Source organism: Melozone crissalis, unplaced genomic scaffold (genome assembly GCF_028551555.1).
Source record: "Melozone crissalis strain CALT ecotype California unplaced genomic scaffold, PUWL_Pcris_2 ptg000019l_1, whole genome shotgun sequence".
Lineage (NCBI taxonomy): Eukaryota > Metazoa > Chordata > Aves > Passeriformes > Passerellidae > Melozone > Melozone crissalis.
Window position 1 is genome coordinate 20,842,814 of NW_026535797.1, and position 20,325 is coordinate 20,863,138.

The window sequence follows — 20,325 nt, forward strand, 5'->3', positions numbered from 1 at the left end:
CTTGAAAAAAAGCATGCAAAACCAGCTAAGAGTGTATCAGAAGTGAGTATGTGTTTTTATTAAGAAAATCAGAAATGCTGCAGGAAATAATGGAAAAGCAAAGAGCTAAACCAGAAGCTAGGTTAGAAAGGGACATCTCCCCAGAGCCTCAACAAATCCATCACAAGACCCTAGGGAGATGTTAAAAAACAAGGGGCTTTTGTAGCATTTTTAATACTCCTTCATGTGACACAGTGCATATATTTATCAAGAAGAGTAATGCAGTATGCAGAAACTAAAAATACAATTGCAGACTGAAAAAAGTTCAGGAGACACAACAGCATTTGATCAGATACACAAAGGTAACCACAGAAGGGTACAAATGATGTGAGAAAAACTGATAAGGGTAAATTTCAAAGAACAGGGAAGAAACCACAGAGAAAGAGCTGGCAGAAAACGTCACACAGGTTACACTTGCAGCTTAGTGAAAAGCCTAATGCAGCATTGCAGCAAAGCACAATCTGCAACAAGCAAGCAAAAGAGTCAAGTACCAGTATGCATGGTGGGCACACAGGAAAAACATATAACTGGGTACTTCTATGACCTATTTTGTTCACTTCATATTAATGGTATCTTTCTAATCACTTTATGTTTGTATCCAGGCAACAGGACCAACCATGCATGTAACAGATCATGATACTATTAATATATCTGTAAGCTGGGGCAGATGACAAATTTTTACAGAGGCAGTGCAGAATTCCAGGCCTCATTTCCCCACCAATTGGAAAAAACCTGCCCCCAAATCCAAAAACCATCCTACTCACCCCCCAGATCATACACTCTGCTGCAATACAGCAGCAAACTACTCCCATCACATGAATTATCATGCAATGAGCACCGGTTCCACTTCCATTATGGGATATAATTACTTGCAGAGGATGGAAAAGTATCAGTAAAAGTTAGCAAGAAATAGGTAATTGAGACAATTCATGAACTCAACCTGCTCTCCAGCACATCTGCAGAATCCTGAGGAAAAGAGGAGGACCATGGCCAGATGAACTTTGTTCCTGCCATGAACCTGATCTGCTGTCCAGCCTTCTCACCTTTAAGTGAAATATTACAGTTCTTGTCCTCATCCTGTATCTCTTACAGAGCTTTCAAACTTGCAACATCAGAATGATTTACAGAAGACTCCTCCCAGTAAAGAGAGGTAATGTGTGTGAACAGTTAAAGGCAATGGGATTTTCCTGCTGATGGCAGAAAGAGTAACACACCGACCTCTGCTAAATACAGTATCCATCCCCTATCTCCAAAAGAAATGCCTGCATGCTATTAATACCACAAGATGAAACTCAGCTGTATAAATAAAACCCCTCATTTCAGCTAAGTCTTCGTCATCTCTCTGGCATCCACCACTGTCTCTTCACAACAAAACTCTCAGGAGGATCTACAGTGCAGGGAGTTTTTTTTCTGGACAGGAATGCAAGCCTAGTTTTATTATCTCCTCTTGGCAACTTAACATTTATGAACAATTAGGTTGGAATTCAGGAAAAAAACACATCAAAGCCCAAAGTTCTGTAGGAAGTACTCGAGTATTTGCAAATCACCATGGTTTAAAATGGAAACACACTGTCTGGAAGTCACGGGGACCCTGCACGCTCTTTCAAGAGACTCTCTGACATGCTGGATGACCTCAAGTACATCACTTATCTTTCTCACATTAAAAAATATCTCCTCAAATGACCTTGCTAGGTAGCTCACTTTGAGAATTAAAAAATAAATACACTGTAAATCCTCCTATTATTATTACTGCTGTTACTATGGGGGCTGGAACTGTCGTCAGCGAGCAGGCAGGACATAATTTAATTTTCTTTAAATATTTATTATGCGACAGCACAGCCATCTGTTTAACATTCACTATATTTAGTTTCTGTCTTAAAAAACAGAAGGAAAGAAAATACCAGATTTTGACTTCCACATATCCTTTCCAGCCACATATGCACTAATACATGGCCAGTATCCTTTCAACTGTAGTATCCAAAAAATTGCAGGAAAGCAAAAAGAATTTCAAGCTTGGATGAAAACAATTCCAACTACAAATTTATTCTCCAAGATAAAAAAAAAGAATCTCTAGTTTTAGCAGTATATATTTTGACTTCAGCATTGAGAAGGCAAAACAGGATATGAAGGAAAACAGTGGGACAAGAAGACATAGATGGCAATAAAGCACTGTGCAGAATATGCTACAAGAGGAGAGACACAAAATATCACATATCTATACAAAATAGTAACTTCTCAATAGCATTAGTTTCTCTTCAGTGAATTATAATAAAAAACATCATTCTTAAGTAACAGCTGTTACATAAAGGTGCCTTTGGCATCAAAATGTATTCTGTTTGGACCCTTCTATGAAAAGCCTTCTCTTTTCCCTGTTTGCACTGTGTACTTCCAGCAGTCTGCACACAAAAATCTTCTAACATGTCAAACCACTGGGAAGTAATACAAGTCAAGGAGGTAGAAAAGAATCTAAATTAATCAACACACACTGAATGAATTTTTAAGTAAGGAAAACTAAAAACTAGAAAACATCAGTTAAAATGCACTCATCCCATTTTATGCTTTCCCACTGCTGTATCTACTATTCCAAGGCTGAGACCATGAACCCCTTCCAGCACACCTCAGCTCCTGGCATCAGCACACCTTACCAAGCCACTCCTGGTCCACCACTGCAATTCCAACATACAGAGCTCAGCCCTTACTGGGAGTATGCCCTAATTTTCTAGGGCTATTTATAAACTGTGATAGCACATCAGGTCAGTCAGGCCTGTCTGAGAGGCCAGTATCTGACATCACAACAAATTGGTACAGAGCTCAGGCCAAGAAACTCCAGCATAAAGGTGAAAAAGCATAAGCCAGACACACAAATGCAAAAAGATGCCCAAAAATTTGATGCCTGTATTGTTTTAAACAGCTTATTTTCAGATCTTCTATTGTTGTCAATAGAAGCAACATATTCCTGTTTTTATACAGCCAGAAGATAACATGCTAAAATGGTGTTACACTGGTGTCATTAATTTACTGGCACTTGATGACTGAATGGATAACAAACAACTCCCATACACAGTACCAGTAATTTGACCTTCAACTACTGACCTTCTGTTCATAAACTGTAGTTTCCAGATATATGAAGCAAATTATTTTTTTTTTAACTGTGTGTAATAAACCAGTAAACATCTGAACATTACCTTTTTACCCAAAAAAAACCAAAACAAAGAGAAGCCTAATCATTTAGGAGTGGTAGCAACTGCTTTGGAAATACTTTTGTGTTCGAGACCAGCACAGAAGCCCACTTCCAAGTCACACTCCTGTGGAGCAAGGGTTGAGCACCGGCACAGGCCTTTAAACCTCTCCTCAGTTTCACAACAAGGACAAAGGTTTAGGCAAACACAACAGTACACAGACTTTGGTCTAAAATGAGCTAACTCTGGGCTTGGTTTAAATTGAACATGGTGGGAGAAGAAGCTGAAGATGTGCCATTGCCCAATCCATCCAAATAACAACTAGTTATAGTTGTATTCTATGTTGTAGTCCTTGGGCATATCACAAAAAAGGGGGAAAACTGCCCCCCCCCCCCAAACTGCATTTTTCCTCCATCCTGTCAAAATTCAGTGTTTATTTTTAGTGTTAATCTGCAATGCAGAATACATTTCTACCAAATATTTTATCACAGTGTAATAATCTGAATTTAACACCTTGTTTTTAATGGGATATTTGTAATTGTTTTCTGACTGACAAGAATCATAGCTATTGAAAACACCTGAAAAATACAGGACATAAGAAACTCATTCTGAATTTGGCCTAAAACTTGTTCAATTCAGTTCCTACAACCTGAACTGTCCAGCTCCAGATATTTCAAAGACTAGCAGAAGAAAGCCTTAAAGACAAATTTGCAAAATAGGAATAAGGAAAAGTAGTCCTTCTTATTATTGCTTATACTTATGGATATCTTGAGCTCAAGGAAGCTGTCTAGAAGACCTTAAAAAGTATTTTAATTTGCAGGATTTGTCCATATAACTGACACATAAATATCAGATTACTTTTGACCCTACACAGTTTTAACCTCAATGATGTACTGTAGCAATACATTTCACACATTAATTTGTGTACTGAGTGGAATATATTTCCTTTGGCCAGAAATGAATTTGTTATTTCCCAGTATAACTGACAATTTCCTTTTCTGATGACAGCAAGGTATCTCTAACTAAGCCACTACTTCAAACAAAAAATCGTCAATATTCCTTTTACAAGATCGTTTTTACATAGAAACAATTTCACAAATAGAAATGACTCTGCAATCACAGTACTTCATAAAGATGCTGCAATCAGTAGGAAAGATACTGACAATGCAGGCACTGCACATTCTCTGCCTGTGTTTCTAAACAGCAGGATTACCCTTTACATGCCCCTGCATTAAGGCTTGAAGGGCAGAGATCAGAGCACCTTCCTCACAGCTCAACACCCAGGCCTAGGAACAACAGGACCAGCAATACCATTACCACAAGGAATGATGATAAATACAAAGCTTTCTGAGCATGGCAGCCCAGCTGTGGTGTACCAGAAAGATTCATGCCTCCCTTGGTGGTTGGAACAGCTGGATGAATTAGCTATTCACTGGAGTGCTGCTCTTTTGAACTTGCCTTTATACATGATTCCTACCTGCAGAATGTCAAGCTTGAAGCAGCTGGTGTCCTCATGATGCTGTTTTATAAAAATCGGAGGTAGCACATACAAAAACCCACAACAACAACAGCAACATACAAAAAAGCCTAACAACACATAAAAATTCAGATTACTCAACTAAGTGACAGCAAGAAATACAATGAACAACCCACTTGAGATTCCAATGTAGTAATTTGATCTCTTCATCCACCATAAACTATTAGGACAGCTAAATAAAGCATTTTCTTATACTTTTCACTGTCATGAGCTGGATCTCCTGTCCTGATCTGGCCAGAACTACTTAGAGCAGCAAAACCAAACCTCATCAGTGTGCTGGCTGGCTTCCTCTCCATCACCTGAAAACCTGAACAGGAGCCATGTGACCCTCTCTCCCATTAAAAAGCCTCACATAGCCATTAATTCATCTCTTGCAATTAATGGTGTCCCTGAAATAGATTAAATATCTTGCTAACTTTTACTTGATTTCAGCTTTTCTTGTATTGACAATTCGAAAACATGGATGGATATCTAAGTACTGCTAAAGAGATCTAGTATTAGCTCCCTGATGTTAGCCATCAGGGTTTTACTTGGGTCACATAATCTCTCCATTTATTAGAAGAACAATTCCAGATGATTCAACAGTTTTCAAAATATTAAAGGATGTCTCTGATAGGCCTAATGATGAGATCACTCACACTGTTGGATTCCAAAAGGTCAATTAATACCAGAAGATAGAAAACAACTCTCAATCTGTAGCTTTCTTCCTTACAGTAATTACAATAAAGCACATATAGATGGTAGAATTAAATCAGCACATTTTGAAAAATTAAATTTTTCCAATGTATTTTTATGATTCGTGCAAGTTAGAACTTGTTTTATTTAAGAGGGACATAACAAAGTTGCTCAAACAAAATAAATTCTGATATGTTCTATCTTATGTTTGTCCCCACCACCTTCTGAATGTGGTAGCGTACATCCATACACGTCTCTACGTGTGTCCCTCCTCCTGTTTACAATTCCCACACTAAAGCAAAATCCCCAACTACAAACTCCACTACAGAAGCATCCCACTGGTATCACACAGGCTGAGCAACCATCTGATAAGCCACAGGGGTATCCTGAGCTAACTAGAAGTTATAGAACTATAGGTGGTTGTTCTCAGGGTAGAAGCACTTCAGAACTGAAGCAGCACTGCCAAGAGGTTTTAGGTATTCTCTGACAGCCATGTCTTCAGATTCAGAGACCTACATTCCATCCAGGGTGCAGGAAGATGCTGCAAAGCTTTGTGTCTACTCCTGCTATCTGCATCTTAGTACTTCATCTTCCTTTCTCTCCAAAATCCATCCTTTCCATCTAACCTTCTCACATTCCTCATGCCACACTTGCCTGTCCTCTCTGGTCATCTGTCAATTCCCTGTCCAACATTTCTCTTTTGGCAACTGAACTTTCCCGAGATAAAGATTCTCTTTGAAAGCCCCACCGTGCAAAGCACTGCCCATGCAAAGGCACACAACAAACAGCTCTTCTACCCAGAAAAAAACTCCTTTAGAAAATGTAGCTTTTTACTGAAACTGACTTTTGGGTCTCCTTCTGACAGCAGATATCTTTCTCCAAAGCAACACAGCAGAATGGCCAATATCTGTAAACTACCTTAGATCTCACAGTAACAGAAGAAAAACATCACAGTCAACTCCTTAAACAGTGCAATGGGGAAGCACTCTTACAGAAACTGCCACGTCAGGTATCACAGCTGGGTGGCAACTGCTTTGTAATCCCTGGCACAGGGCCCTCCAGTCCCAGAACCATGCAGAAAAACAGCAGCTGGCACACAAAGATCAGAAATGTCAATATTGACTAAAATTACATTTCAATGTCAAAATTTTAAAGCCATATGAAATTTTTGGACTGCCGGACCCTGGGGGAAAAGAAGCAAAGCTGGTTTTCCAAAAAGGTTTCTGATCTCCTGGAAAGTACAAATTGGTAATGCTGTAAAAGCCAACATCACAGCAAGAATGAAGTCTGCCTACTGCAGGTGCTCTCAACCTCACCACACACAGCCCCTCCTTTTCTTACAAACCATCTGAGTGCAAATGCTCAGGAAGAACAGGACTTCACTCCAATTCTTAACAGGGTGACACACTTCACTGGAGTTAGAAGTAGATGAATATGGTAGAGATAATCCTATGACTGCCTGGCTCTTGGAAGGGCCGGGGAGCTCTGATGAATGCATTTATTGCTGTAATCTTGAGCCAAATGCCTAAGGGTGACTGCTACATCAAATCCTCTAAAGCCTGAGAAAACAGATAATCCATTGTTTAAAGATTTTAACTAAAAAAGACCAAGGTTGCAAAGCCTCAGGCAGAAAGAACAATGAAACACTAGACAGGAGAACACTTTGCATTAGTTTGCTGCCCACATACTGCTGTGCTTTGCACATTATACAAGAAATAGCAGCAACTGGACCTTTATATTAAGAAAGAGCTTTTACTGAAGAAGGAAAAGTAAGGGGATTCCTCTGCCCAGTCTTACAGCTACCTGCTCCCAGATGCACTATACACCAAAGGTTTTAAGCCCTAGCAGTGATTAGTTATGCCAAATACGAGCCACGTTATACAGGCACAGAATTTTTACAGCACTTGGCACTGCCAATGAATAAAAGACCTCAAGCTGAATATTTAATATTGTACCACTCAAAAAAGTCAGTAGTCATGCACAACCTCTGCAGCCAGTACATTTAAAGCATGACTATGCTGGGCTAGCAGTGTAATGGGAATGCTGACCTCATGCAAGAAGCTTACCAAGCCAAAAAAATGCATTGTATGACTTGCTCCCCAAGAGAGAGACAATATATCTGAGCAACTGTAACAGGGGAAAAAGTATTGCACTCACTGCTCTCAAGGACTGCTTCCTAGAATTTGTCATTTCCAAACCCAATAATAATTAACCAACATTTCTAAGAATTTTTGTGTGATACTTTCTCATCACAGTTGAAGATGATCTTGGGTGACAGTGATAGGACAAAGAATGCTCTGCACGAGTATTACCAACTCAAAGTTAGATTCAGATCAGTATTAGTCAAAGCTCATTCCTCCTTTGTTCCCATATTCCACACTGATTTCTGCAGTCTCAGTGAAGCCAGCCTTACAAGCAGAAAAGAGGGATAAGAAGTCTCCTCACATTCACAGGATGAATTTCCCTGCAGTAGCCAGCTTGTGCCCATAACTTTACATGAAAAAACCCTGCCAACCCACATTTCTTCCTGCATCTCCTTTCTTTTCCTTCAAGACAGATGGAATCAAGCTAGGTAAGATTTTCTAAAAAGTATTACCTAAGGATAATTAATTTTATGGAACCAAAATTTTAGGACGAGTGTTATATCCTGATGTCTGCGCATAAAAGGTTTCAATACTTCATTTGGCTGAGAGCTCCCTCATGTTATTCTGGCAACCATGAAAGTCCTGGCATTTGTGCTCACAGGCATTGCAACCACTTCCCCAGCTCTGTCAGCAGTTTCACAGCTCCACTGGAAGACACTCGTGGTTAAAGGTCATGACTGCAAATGAGGATGGAACTCCACAGAGCCCCAGGAAAAGCTGGAGTGTCCCAGCAGAGAGCAGCTAGCAGAGACTGTGTAACACCACACCGAAAGAGTTGTGAACACAGCACAAAACGAGCAGCATGCTCAACGCTCCTTCGCAAGCTCAGTGTTACCCAGAAGATCAAGCATGAGGTTTCTAAATCACTAACTCATGAAAATCAAATCACATCTGTATCCCCACCAAATGCTCTCTCCAGATAAAGCCTAATGACAGGGAAAATCAGAATCTTGCATTTGTGGTTTACACCCTAGAGCTGTATGAAGACATGTTTGGCTGTATTTTTATTCTTTCTTCATTTTTAGAAGTACTCAGTATACTTTAAGACCAAAGAGTTTACAGACATACCCTTCAAGAAAAGCCTGGCTTCCAGTGCAGACACTGGATCAGTTTCCACTGCCCTGTCTCCCAGCACTGCCTGGAGCTGACCTTCACCCTTGCACAGGATGCATTTCAGGAAGATATAATTGCAGGAAGGGGAAGGGGCCTGAGCACTCCCAACAATTTCAGTCCTCAAAGATCTGTCCAGAACAGTGTCATGGGACAAACTGTCTGTGCAAGGGTGCTAGAAAAAACTGTTGAGGAAAACACAGAAACATTGCTATTGTTTTGTTTGGTTTTTTCTTTGTTTGTTTTTGGTTGGGGTTTTTTTTTCCCCAACAAAATATGGAAAAAAACCAAGCCCAAGATTAATTCCATAGAAACATAACTAGTTTTCTGACATAACATGTCATGTTGCTCTGGTAAATTGCACAGGACCATAAACATAATACAGCACTGTTCATCAGAGAAGCTGGGAAGTCTTGGAGTAGATGCAAAAAAAAAAAAAAGTGCAGAACATGTGAACTCAGTGCTCGCCTGTACCTTGACCAAAAAGACTACTTTGCTCTTCCTCAGGACCCATTTTCATGAAAAACTACTATTGCTATTACTTCTTCAATCTTACCCCTTACAAGAAATCAGTGATATAAAAATTAATCCAGTGTCCAATTAGAGGTGGAGAAGAACAGGCAGCAATGAAGGACTGCAGCATGCAGCTTGGCTCTTATCCTGCTGCTTGTTTCAGAGTTTCCCATGACCACTGTTAGTTAAGGCTAACCTAGATTTAAAAACTTTGCAGGACTGATGCAGGGAGAAGAAGCACAAGACTGCTCTTCAGCTTACACCATGGGAAACTGCACTGAAGTGACCATCTGGCATGTCTTTAGGTGGTCACTCCTCTCCCCCAGCTGCCCTGGCATGCCATCAGTTCATCTTATCCTCAAGGTACTCTGTGCTGTGCCCCTGCAAGAGCATTTGAGCCTGACTGGGTTTCTTACAGTAACATTTCCCTTCTGGAGAATGATAACACAGCAAAAAAGCAGGTTTGTTTTGTTCTGTCATTTTAATTTCCACACGAATTTCCTGATCCTCCTTGCTGAGTTCTTGCACCAATACAGAGAAGCACCACTACAGGACTGGACTGCTTTCCTCAGCAGCAGCATCAGTTTAAATGCAACCAAGAGGAGTGTGTTCAAAGGGCATCCTCACCCTGTTTTCATTCAGCAACAGGAAAATGCTGGGACTAACATAAAAATAATTATACCATAGCTCTACTACATGCAAGAGTTAACAACCCCAGAGAAACCTTACATTCAGCACCAACTGCAATTATGACAATCCCTGAACACCAGTTTGCTCTTAACCTGCCCACATACACAGTGCAAGACCAAAAAGAACTTTCAAGCTCTGCCTGCCACCACAGGCACTGCAGCATCGCGTGTGGTTAGTGAGGAATTTGTATTTATAAGTAATGCTGGGAAAGGCAAACATCAATATTTTGTCTGAGGCAAAGCGAGTTTTCCTACAGAAAGCTTTGTGTTTATATGTTTATGTGGACTTGGGCCATGGAAACACACCCTGTTCCACGCACAGTTCCAGGATACTAAAATCTAGATGTGAGCACATGATAACAGCAGCTTTCATGGTAGCCTTGACTCAGGAAAGCAGGCTCATTCACATCATGCTTTGATACAACAGGATCAGAAAAAAGACCAGATCAGAAAAAGGAACATAAAGGAAGGATATGGATAGAAGTCTCCAGACAAAACTAAATCAGGAGACAGTGACAGATCTCTGCTTATGAGGAAGATGACTATGACTCAGCCAAAAGTAAGGCACATTCATTTTGAGCTTCAGTATCACTGAGTGAATCCAGAGCATCTAATTAAAAATAAAAATAATGAAATTACAAGTAACAAAGTAAACACATTATTTGTAACCAAAATGGGGGACAGGGGAAAGCTGAATGTTTCGAAGCTGTTCTGAACAATAGATCAGACATGGAGACTAACAATTTAAGCCAGTCTTTAGTGCTGAAATGAATCTGCCTCCTCACAACTGCTGGACTGGGCCAGGATCCCACCTTATCCCACTGAAAAAGCAGGTTTAACACTACAATAGTACACACAGTTCTCCTGAAAGTGGATTCACACAGCTGATGAAACAGGGAGCTGCAGCAGCCCTCACACACAGACACTCTGTGTTGATCAATGCAATGTCTATACTAGTTTCTGTCTGCTCTTTTTAAACCTCTACAGCCCTCAATAAATGGAGGACAAGCAGTTTTCCAGCAGTTAGGTGATGATGATTTCAGTTCTGTAGCTCCATTGCTGAGACAAAGGACACCACTTCAAAGACACCTCTATACTTGAAACTGACCTACACATACGTGATGTCCAGAAAAGAAACACAAACAAAACAAGGGTGATGATAGATGCAAGATGATGGTATTTTAAGGGGTTAGACAAAACACCAACATTTTCTCCACTGAAATTTCTGCCTTTTAATAAACTGCACAAGAGTTCCCAGTCTTGCTGTGCTCCTTGTTCATCTTGGGCCATTAAATATTAAGAGGTATTCAACTTGCTGTGAAATTACATTATTCATCTCAGTCCTGTTATGTGCCACTGTGCTGGGCCACTCCAAACCTGACCTCACCATTTGGTCAAGGTTAAGCTTCCAGCAGATTGCAAAACCCAGATTGTGCAGCAGAGAAACTGCTCTCCTGACAGAAAAAAGTCACTGGGCTGTACCTGACATTTTGACATTCTCCTCACTTAGAGTCAACTACAATCTCTGCAGCTAGATTTTGAATCAAAGACCCATCCATGATTTGGTCTGACTTCTCAGGGACAGGATGGCTGTCCAGGACCACAATAAGGTCCTGGTTACCACTTACAATGGAATCCTGGCTGTTGAACAACTTCATCTCAGAGGCATGGGCAAAGACAATCGACAGCAGCAGAACAAGCCCTAACAGTCAGCACTTGCAAAAGCTTTCAGAATAAAGTGTGAGTGTCACAGAATCCCCATGTAAGCATCAGCTTAAAAAGATAAATGTACAGAAAAAACATTCTAAATATGGAAAAGGTAGTTAAGATCAGAAGAGGCAAATTTACATAATTAATAGTGTCAATATTAAAAATGCTGCACTGAAAAGCAGTCCAGGACTACAAGCAAGTTAGTTGTCACTCTGGAAGGCGTTCAACTCAGCTTCTGCTCAGATACTTATCCTGCTGACATTCTCTACATCTGGAGTGACATTCTCAGTTTTTAATATATTCAGTGGAAAAGCAAAAAAGAACTTCCAGCAAGTGATTCACCTCAATAAACGTGGACATCTACTTTAGGGTAGATTTGGAAATGAACAGTGCCCAAACATACCCTTAACATAAAGGGAACTAACAGTGCCCGGCTCAGTTGTGGACACTTGAGCTGTATTTACATACTATATTTCCACATGTAATCAGATGAGTCCAACTCTCATCATCCAAGAGAAACTAGATCTGAGTGTTTTAAAAGCCCGTTGTGATACAAAATTTTCCATTTACTCTAAAGCACCAGTAAAAGCTGAAGGGCACAAGCAAAGTCGTTCAGTAAGAGGTTCTTAAAACAAAAATAGACATTTGTAAATGTTCTGTGGTTCTTCTAACCTTTCTGAAGTAAATCTCAAGTTTGTCTGCTTTTCTAAATTGAACTCTACTACTCACAACGTAGAACAGCTAAGGCCTATCATTCCACTATTTCCTTTGAGGAATTAATACCAAAGTGATTGAAAATGTGAGAGTTAAGATCTGTTGAAGAGCTCTAAAAACCCACGTGCAAGCTCTGATTTTACTTCAGAAGTACTGCCAAGCAAATTAGCATTAATTACAGACAAGCTTAAAGACCAATAAAATATTAGGCTAATGGAATCATCTGGAACCGTAAAACTAAATACGATCAAAGGAAAACAAGTTGCTCCATCAGCTAATCTAATGGTCCTGACACTACACAAACCACTCAGGAGTGTAATATTCTCGGAGAGCTCCTAACACAGGACTGAAGGATGTAGGAGACTGGAGAAACAAAGGGAAGAGTAAGGACAGGGTTGTATGCTTTCAAAGAGACTGACCAGATGGCAGACCAGGACTGCAAAAAGCGATTAAGTAGGGATAAAATTGTCATTTTGCTGTCCCTCTTTACTCCTTCCCTCTTCCATCAGTTATGCCAACCCAGCTCTCAATCCAACAACTGAATATAGAGAAAAAAACACACATCAATAAATAAAATCAGCAGTGACCCCTGGCTCTGGAGAGGGCTGTGACTTGCAGGTGTGCCATCTAACACATGCAGCTTTGTGACCTGCTCTCTCCCCCACCATGGAAACCCTCCCTGAGGAGGCATCCTCCTCTTTGAGGCTGTACTGGATGGGGAGGTAAGAGAGGAGAGGACAGACTCTGCTGTCTCTGGCTTTCCTGAGAATGCCCTGGACAATCTTTTCTACTAATGGGGATATTTCTAAAGGGGAAATAAAAAGAATTGAGAATAATGCACTGCAGTGTTGAGAGAAAACAGATCAGTACTAGTGCAGTACCACTGTATCCCACAGCCCCTCACTTCCATTCCACACTTAAATGTGACAAATTGCTGTAGATGTTAAGTGCAGAGTGAGACACCCAAAGCACAGGGATTACTGGCACTAGGACCAGCACAAGCCCTGTACACTGAGCAAAGGACAAAATCTATCTCTCCTTCTTCTACCTGCTTTGATTTTGGAGAAAAAAATATGAATGTTGGTATCTGACTGCTGTTACTCTTAATGCATAACTTCATAATCTGTATTTAATGACAAATATAAAGTTCGCTTAACAGAAAGAAGAGGGCACTATCACAGACTAAGTTAAGGTGGTAACATTTCAGCCTGAGAAGAGCTGCAAGCACTGTTGATACTCCACATCTGCAACCCCAGCAGGAAGAACGGCTGTGGTTACACACAGCTACAAACACATTTGGAAGAGTCAGGTATTTCCAAACACCTTCTTGGTGTTGCTAATACATAAGCTACATGAAGCTGTCCTTTTTCTTCTTTTTTTTTATTTTCCTTGACAAATTTCAAAGCAGGCTGAGTCTATAGAGAGAGAGCATGTGCCCATCCCTTCTCCTTGTTTGAAGAGTTTGGGCAGCTTTAGAAAACAAGCAAACAGCAAATCCCACTTCTGTGAAAACAGATCTTGTTACACTGCCCAGCATAAGCCACAAATATTTTGAGAAGGTACAAACTGCACTTACAATCTTACCAAATCCCTCACATTCACTGATAAATCAGTTAGCTTACTAAAAATATTAGAGCAGGCAAGAATGTGATGGAGGGTATCTTCCTGGTGCAGAAGATTAATTCATCACTCATGTCTAGAGAGTTCTACTGCATTTTTAACAGAGCACATATGGATTGAGTCTAGTGATCTATATCATTTCCTTTCAGGATATGGGTCTATATTGAAAAACAGTCCCCAAACGGCAACTGTCAGAGGACAAAGACCTTCAAAAATCATTATGCAGGAAGAACAGGTAGGGCTCTGATCTGTCCACTCCACTAAATCTTTCAGTGGTGATTTAAGCTATAACTGTGCTCCACAGCTCTACTGGAGATTCCTGCTTCCAGAGCAGGATCAGCAAAGCAAAAAGTCTGTCTGCACCTTCACTGATGCACCATGCAGTCTGCCATCTCCAGCAGCTGAAGCAGAGGCACATGGTCCCTTCTGATTTTACTGTAGTGGGGAAATTGCCAGCGTAAAAGCAGAGGGTAGAGCTCAAAAAAGAAAAAAGCCAGACTTTGAGCCTTTCAGAGCTGATGCCAGAACAGGCAGCGATCAGGCAGGAGCTGCACAGCGCAGGGTGCCTGCAGACTGCGCTGCTACAGGCCAGAGGTGAAGTGCTCAGCACAGGCACAATGAAATACACAGCTTCACCTCTGTGCATTATGTTCAATTAACCAGAGCAACCGTGCTCAGCAAAGTCACAGGGAATTTTCTAAAGACAGCTAATGTTGCCTTGGGCCATCTAAAAATGCACTCCCAGTACCTGCCTTTCACCACCCCTGCACTGCTCAAAGCCTGTCATCAGAAAACAGCAGCAACTTGGATGTGTTTGCCTCGAAACAAAGAGATTGGAAAGACAGCTAGAAAGAAAAAAATTGAACTCAAAGACCCCTGCATCAGCAAAGCAAGCATAAAACTAGAGAAGCAGAGAGAGCAAACAGGAGCATTCATCCCAATTATCTCCAGAATCCAGGACAAACCCTCCTCTCATGCCCAGTGCCACCACCACTGACTGCCTGTGTGCGGCTGCTGCAGCATCACTGCCTTACACCCACAAACTCCACTGCAGCTGCCTGTTGAGCTGGAAATTTGATATACTGCAAAGGCTGCTGACAGCCACAGGCTGCTCCCCTGTCTATAAAATATCCTGTAATAAATTACATTACAGATTGGGGAAAAGGATTCGGAAGAGCGAGAATTAAAACACAACCTTATGAGAGCTAAATGAGACCAATTAAAGGAGATTTGCTACGAGTGCTGAGGGATTTTGACCTGAGCTGTAATCAGGGATGGATATGCATTCTTTTAAAAGAGGAAAATGAGCAAGAGATCATGTGTAAACAACTCTGCCAATTAAAATGAAATGGATTATCTTATCTGTGCAGCTCTGCTCAGAGAATCCCCACATACTCCAGATACACCACAGACAGATCTGAGCCAGTCATTCAGTCCTCTGAAACAAGGCTCAGTGATGGGGAGATAGGCTGTGGTTCAGGGCACATCGAAATCTTAGCTGCATTTCGTTATTTCCCCTTCTTCCCCTTCCCCTGTTACAACAAAAAAAAAACAAACCAAAGACCCCCATGGAATTACAAATGTAAATACAAAAGTAGGCTCAAGCTATTTTTACCAGGCCCCTACACGAATTCTGATGCAGATCAGACTGAAGGTTAGGCACAACAGTGAAAGTTTATCCAAAATCCATGCAGCAGATCCCACCATCACTGCACTGCTAGATGCTGCTGGGAGACCCAGCTTGCCCAGGCACATGCTCACATCCTGATAAACAATTGCTCATATTACACCATACCTCAAAACACTGACTCTCAAGTTTTCTGTATCATAATCTCATTTTGCTGCCAGATTGCCCCTCACTCTCCATTCTGACATGTAGTCTGAGAACCCATACCAAAAGCAAAAGTTATTTTTGCAACTGGAGCAAAAAATTTAATATGGACACATGTACCACTACTCCTGCTCTGTGTCCTTGCTCACAGCTCATTCTGAGCTGTACCTTTTTTTGAAAATCCCAGTTCTTCATAGTTCATATATACATGCAAAACCACAGTTTTACAAAGAATGAACAAATACTGAAACAGAGGAAGAGAAGATCCATTACAAAACCATGTTCGAGAAGCAGCAAGGAAAACACTACCATGTGCTTAGGGGAGAGCAAAAACTAAAAGGGAAGAACAAAGAGAGGAATTTGGGATAAGGAAGAAAAATTTAAGAAGTAGCTACTGAACAAGGTAATAACTGTAAGAGATATGTACTTGTTCACAGCTGCTGACAGGAGAAAGTTTTTAGACCATTTTATGCTGGTTGCCAGACTTAAGCACACAGATTTTCCACTGGCTCAAAACTGATCTACTGGAGTCTGGCTGGTTTTGGAACCAACAATCTCAACACATCACAATCACTTTTGTGCAGGGTGAAGAACAAACTAAAATGCCTTTCTTTGTCCATTCTGTCAGCAGATCAGTGATCTCAGTGCCATGAAAACAGCTGCACTGAGAAGCCCAATGAAGAAATACTGCACAAACCCACTGTGGATGGAGCACCCCACGTGTCTTTGTGCAATTCTAGAGGGCTTGGCTTTCGGATCACTGTCCAGGTGCCGAGACAGCTCACATGGGCAATGTCAGCACGTGTAGGTACCCAGGCCAATGAACTCTTGGTTTGATGCTAAGCTTCTAGTTTTTTCTGGCTCTTGGGGTGTTTTTGTACAACGTGTCCCCCTATACCACCATCATCCAAAATTTCTCAGCCCAATTACCACAGATAATTGACTGCACATAACCTGAACAATCCATCAGAAGTTTCTAGTTTATCTCGGCCACAAAGGACAAAGTTACATTTCCTAATGAGAAATGCACATACTATTAACAACTCTGAATACTTCCTTGGCAAAACTGGTCACAAAGGATCCCAGTGTGGAGTAGCTTAACTTGTGGCTGAATTCAGAGGTGTGACATTTGCTCACTTCTAATTCAGGCAACACTCTTTACTCACTCTTGCATAAGCAAACAGGGATGTCTCATGCTTTTATTTATCACTTTACCTCTGTCAAAATGTTTTAACAACTAAAATATGATGGGAAATACTACAGGAGCGATTTCTCACGTTCCATTAGCTTTCTCTATGTAATTTTTGTTGTGTCTTTATAATATCACAACTGTGCCCGCGGCTGGCCTGCTCTGAGCGCAGCCCCCCGAGAGCAGCGTGTGCTGCACGGGCAGTGCAGCCGCAGCCTCGCCACGGGGACAGAGCATCCCCTGCCCCGGTGCACGCCGACTACTCGGGCGCCGGTCCCGCCGTACTCCGCAGCCTCGGCGCCTGCAGCGCGACGCCGCGGGGTAAACAAAGCTGGAGCGAGGCCGGGAGCGCAGCTCCGGCCCAGGACCCCGCTCCCCGCCGGCGGCCCGAGCACGGGGGCTCCGAGGGGCGGCAGCCGCGATGGGGCAGGGGTGCCGCTCCCAGCCGCGTGTCGGGGGCCCAGCACCCGACACGACAAAAGCAGCCGTGAAAGGCTGCGAAACCTTCGGCCCCGAGCACGGCCGGCAACGGAGCACCGCGCTGGGGCACGGGCCCCCCGGAGTGGGCTCCCGGCAGGGTCCCCCGGCCGCACAGGTGGCTCCGGGGCGGGGGGCAGCGCCCTCCGCACCGCCCGGCCCGGGCCGGCCCCCCCGCCTCCTCCCACGCTCCGGCCGCCCCTCACAGACCGCCCGCACCCGTGACCATCGCCCCCGGCCGGCACAACTTCCCCCGGCCCCGCTCGCTCAGCCCCGCCGCCCTCCGAGCCGGAGCGGGCCGGGCCGCCGCCACCGCGCTGCCCTCCTCCACCTCACCTGCCGCAAGGAGGCCCCGCCGGGCGGGCAGGGCACGGGTCCCGGAGGGAGAGCGGACGGGCGTCCCCCGGCGCCGCGAGCAGCGCTCAGGCCGGTCGCGGCCCGCCGGCTCCGGGGCGCTGCGCGTCCGTCCGGCCGCTGGGGGAGCCGCCGCGGCCGCGCCGCCAGGCCGCCATCTTCCGCGGGGAGGGAGCGAGGGAGGGAGGGACGGAGCGAGGGAGGGGCGCGGGGCCCCGCCCGCCTCAGCGCCGGGCTGCGCTCGGGCCGGGGTCCCGCGGCCCGGCCGCGCCCCGCGCTCCAACACGTGGCCGGGGCTTCCCCGCGGCCGCGGGCACCGGCGGTGCCGCCGTGGCTGCCCGGCAGCGCTCCCGGGTGGGATGGCCAGGAAAGCAGTAGGTAGGGATTGCCGCTGCTGTGGCATCGCCGGCAGCAGCCTCCCGAGAAACACAAACACGCACGGTGCAATTTGCTACGTTAAAGCGGTGGAGGAAATTGTAGTAGGAAGCCAGAATGGGATGTGAAGCCACATCACAGAAACATTTATTCTCAGGGGAGGCTGGACGAGTGGACAGCAGTCCGGGAGTGCTATTACACGGTCCTGCTTTTGGATCAGCTCTGGAGAAAGAACCCACCACGCCGCAGAGAGCGAACATGTGGGACAGGTTAACATGACTGGGACCTGGAGCAATCAAAAGCGACAGAAGAAAAGGGAAAGCAGGTGCTCAGGGAATAAGGCCTCATGTTGGCAAAGTACTGCTTCCCATCCTGCTGTCAGAGGATTGCTGGCATCTTGTGAATAACTCTCAGAAAACCCTCCAAAAGGCAATGCAATATTATGTAGATTTGCTGTACAGGAACATGCTCCTCTATTAAAAAGTTTGAAAAGCTCAAAAATCATGGTTTATGGACACATTTATAGAGGATTTTTAATCTTCAGCTTATCAATTTGCACCTGAAGCACTGATCAGACTTCTGCAAGCCTGTTAAGCCCATGTTAGCAGGTGAATCAAATAACTGAAGAAAAACAGACAAAGCTATGAGCAATCATATCTTAGCATACTTCAAAAGCCTGTTCTGCCTCTGGCTGACAGCACCCCCACCTCAGCAGAGGTGGATGAGGCAGCTGCTCCCACCACCTGCAGTCCCATCTCACAGGTCTATGCTGCCAAAATACCCAGCAGCACATATTTAACACGTGATTGCATTTCTGTTGAGTTAACCCAAACACGTGCCACAGTGCTCACATCAGATTAATGTCACCCCCCTCCCTGCAGCCGTCCCAAAGCTAGTGTGGCAGCAACAGGTGATGCCCAGTCTACCACAGACCTTGCACTTTTCAAAACAGCTGATCAAATCTGAGCCAACAGAGGGACTATGCACTATGTGGCAGCTCAGAACTTTGTGTCATGTGCTTGTAGCATTTACCATCCAGTACTACATTCTGTGAAATGGGATTTACCATTTCAAAGTACAATTTGATAGTCTGGTTAAAAAAAAAAATAAATTTCTTCCTCAGTCTAACCTATCTCAGTCACAGCAAGGGAGGGAAATCAGTGACAGGAGGGTATGTTGTACACTATAGTTTGCTATACAGGCAGAAAAGTATCAGCTTAAAACTCTAGCTAAATGTGCCATGGAAAAAACTACCCCAATTTTTGCCCCATCTCTCCAAACCCCTCCTCAAACCACCAGCACAGAATCCACCTGCTTTCCTTCTCATTTCGCCACAAAACAACTCTCCATCCCACTGACCTCACTGCCTTTCTAGCTACCTCATATGTAACTCCCTCTACTCACCTGCAAGACACCTCCAACCCCATCTTGCATCTCCACTCTCTTCCTCACGCTCCAAACCACCCTCAGTGCTTGGCTTTATGACTCCCATCTTCTAGCTTACCATATTGCTCCGTGCCTACCTCACTCAGCATGTGCTATCCCTGGTAACATTGCACTTCACTGAAGCAATTTCTCTTTCTTAAGGTCACATAAACCATCTTTGCCTGGATATTCCATTTAATGGCTCAGGCCTGTTTCTTCCCAAAGGGAAAGTTGAAGTAGAAGATTAAATGTCTTGCTGTTTCTGTTGAGGCTCAATACAGTCTTTGTAATAGGGATGGAAGATTTTTACTGATACTATAACAGATTAGAAGGTGTTAAAACTTGCTAACTTACCATATATAAAACAATTTCAGCATTAATACTTTTTGAAATTAACAAGACTGAAATCTGTTTACAATTCTTAAAAACATTTAAGACTATCTATACCAAGTTTGGCCCTTTTTTATACAAGAAAAATATGCTAAATCTAAAGCAATGAATTTCAAATGCCACTTTAAATAGAACATATCCTTTTTTGTATAAGTATTTTTTTCAGTTTATTTTGAACTAGACATGTAGCAAGAAAGAAAGAAACAAACAAATGCTTTCTGGAGCAGGAACAACCAGACGGCAGTGGCACTGCTCTGACTCTGATGTAACCTATAGCACGTTCCAATGTAAACAAGCCTCTGAAGCAGAGCCCTGGTGCCATTTCTGCAGGCTGTCCTCTGTTGGTACGAGCAC

General features: G+C 43.2%; 1 protein-coding gene across 3 annotated transcripts in view; it reads right to left on the reverse strand.

Annotated features, from left to right (window-relative positions):
• NDST2 (N-deacetylase and N-sulfotransferase 2) overlaps positions 1-17,853 on the reverse strand; it is a 126,259-nt gene extending 108,406 nt beyond the window's left edge. For 2 of the 3 annotated variants that reach the window (XM_054277410.1, XM_054277411.1), the window contains exon 1: positions 17,764-17,821. The gene's annotated coding sequence lies outside the window, so the exon portion shown is untranslated. Of the gene's footprint in view, positions 1-17,763 lie in introns of all 3 variants that reach the window. The other variant, XM_054277412.1, reaches the window with a different exon arrangement.
• Positions 17,854-20,325: the final 2,472 nt, after the last annotated feature.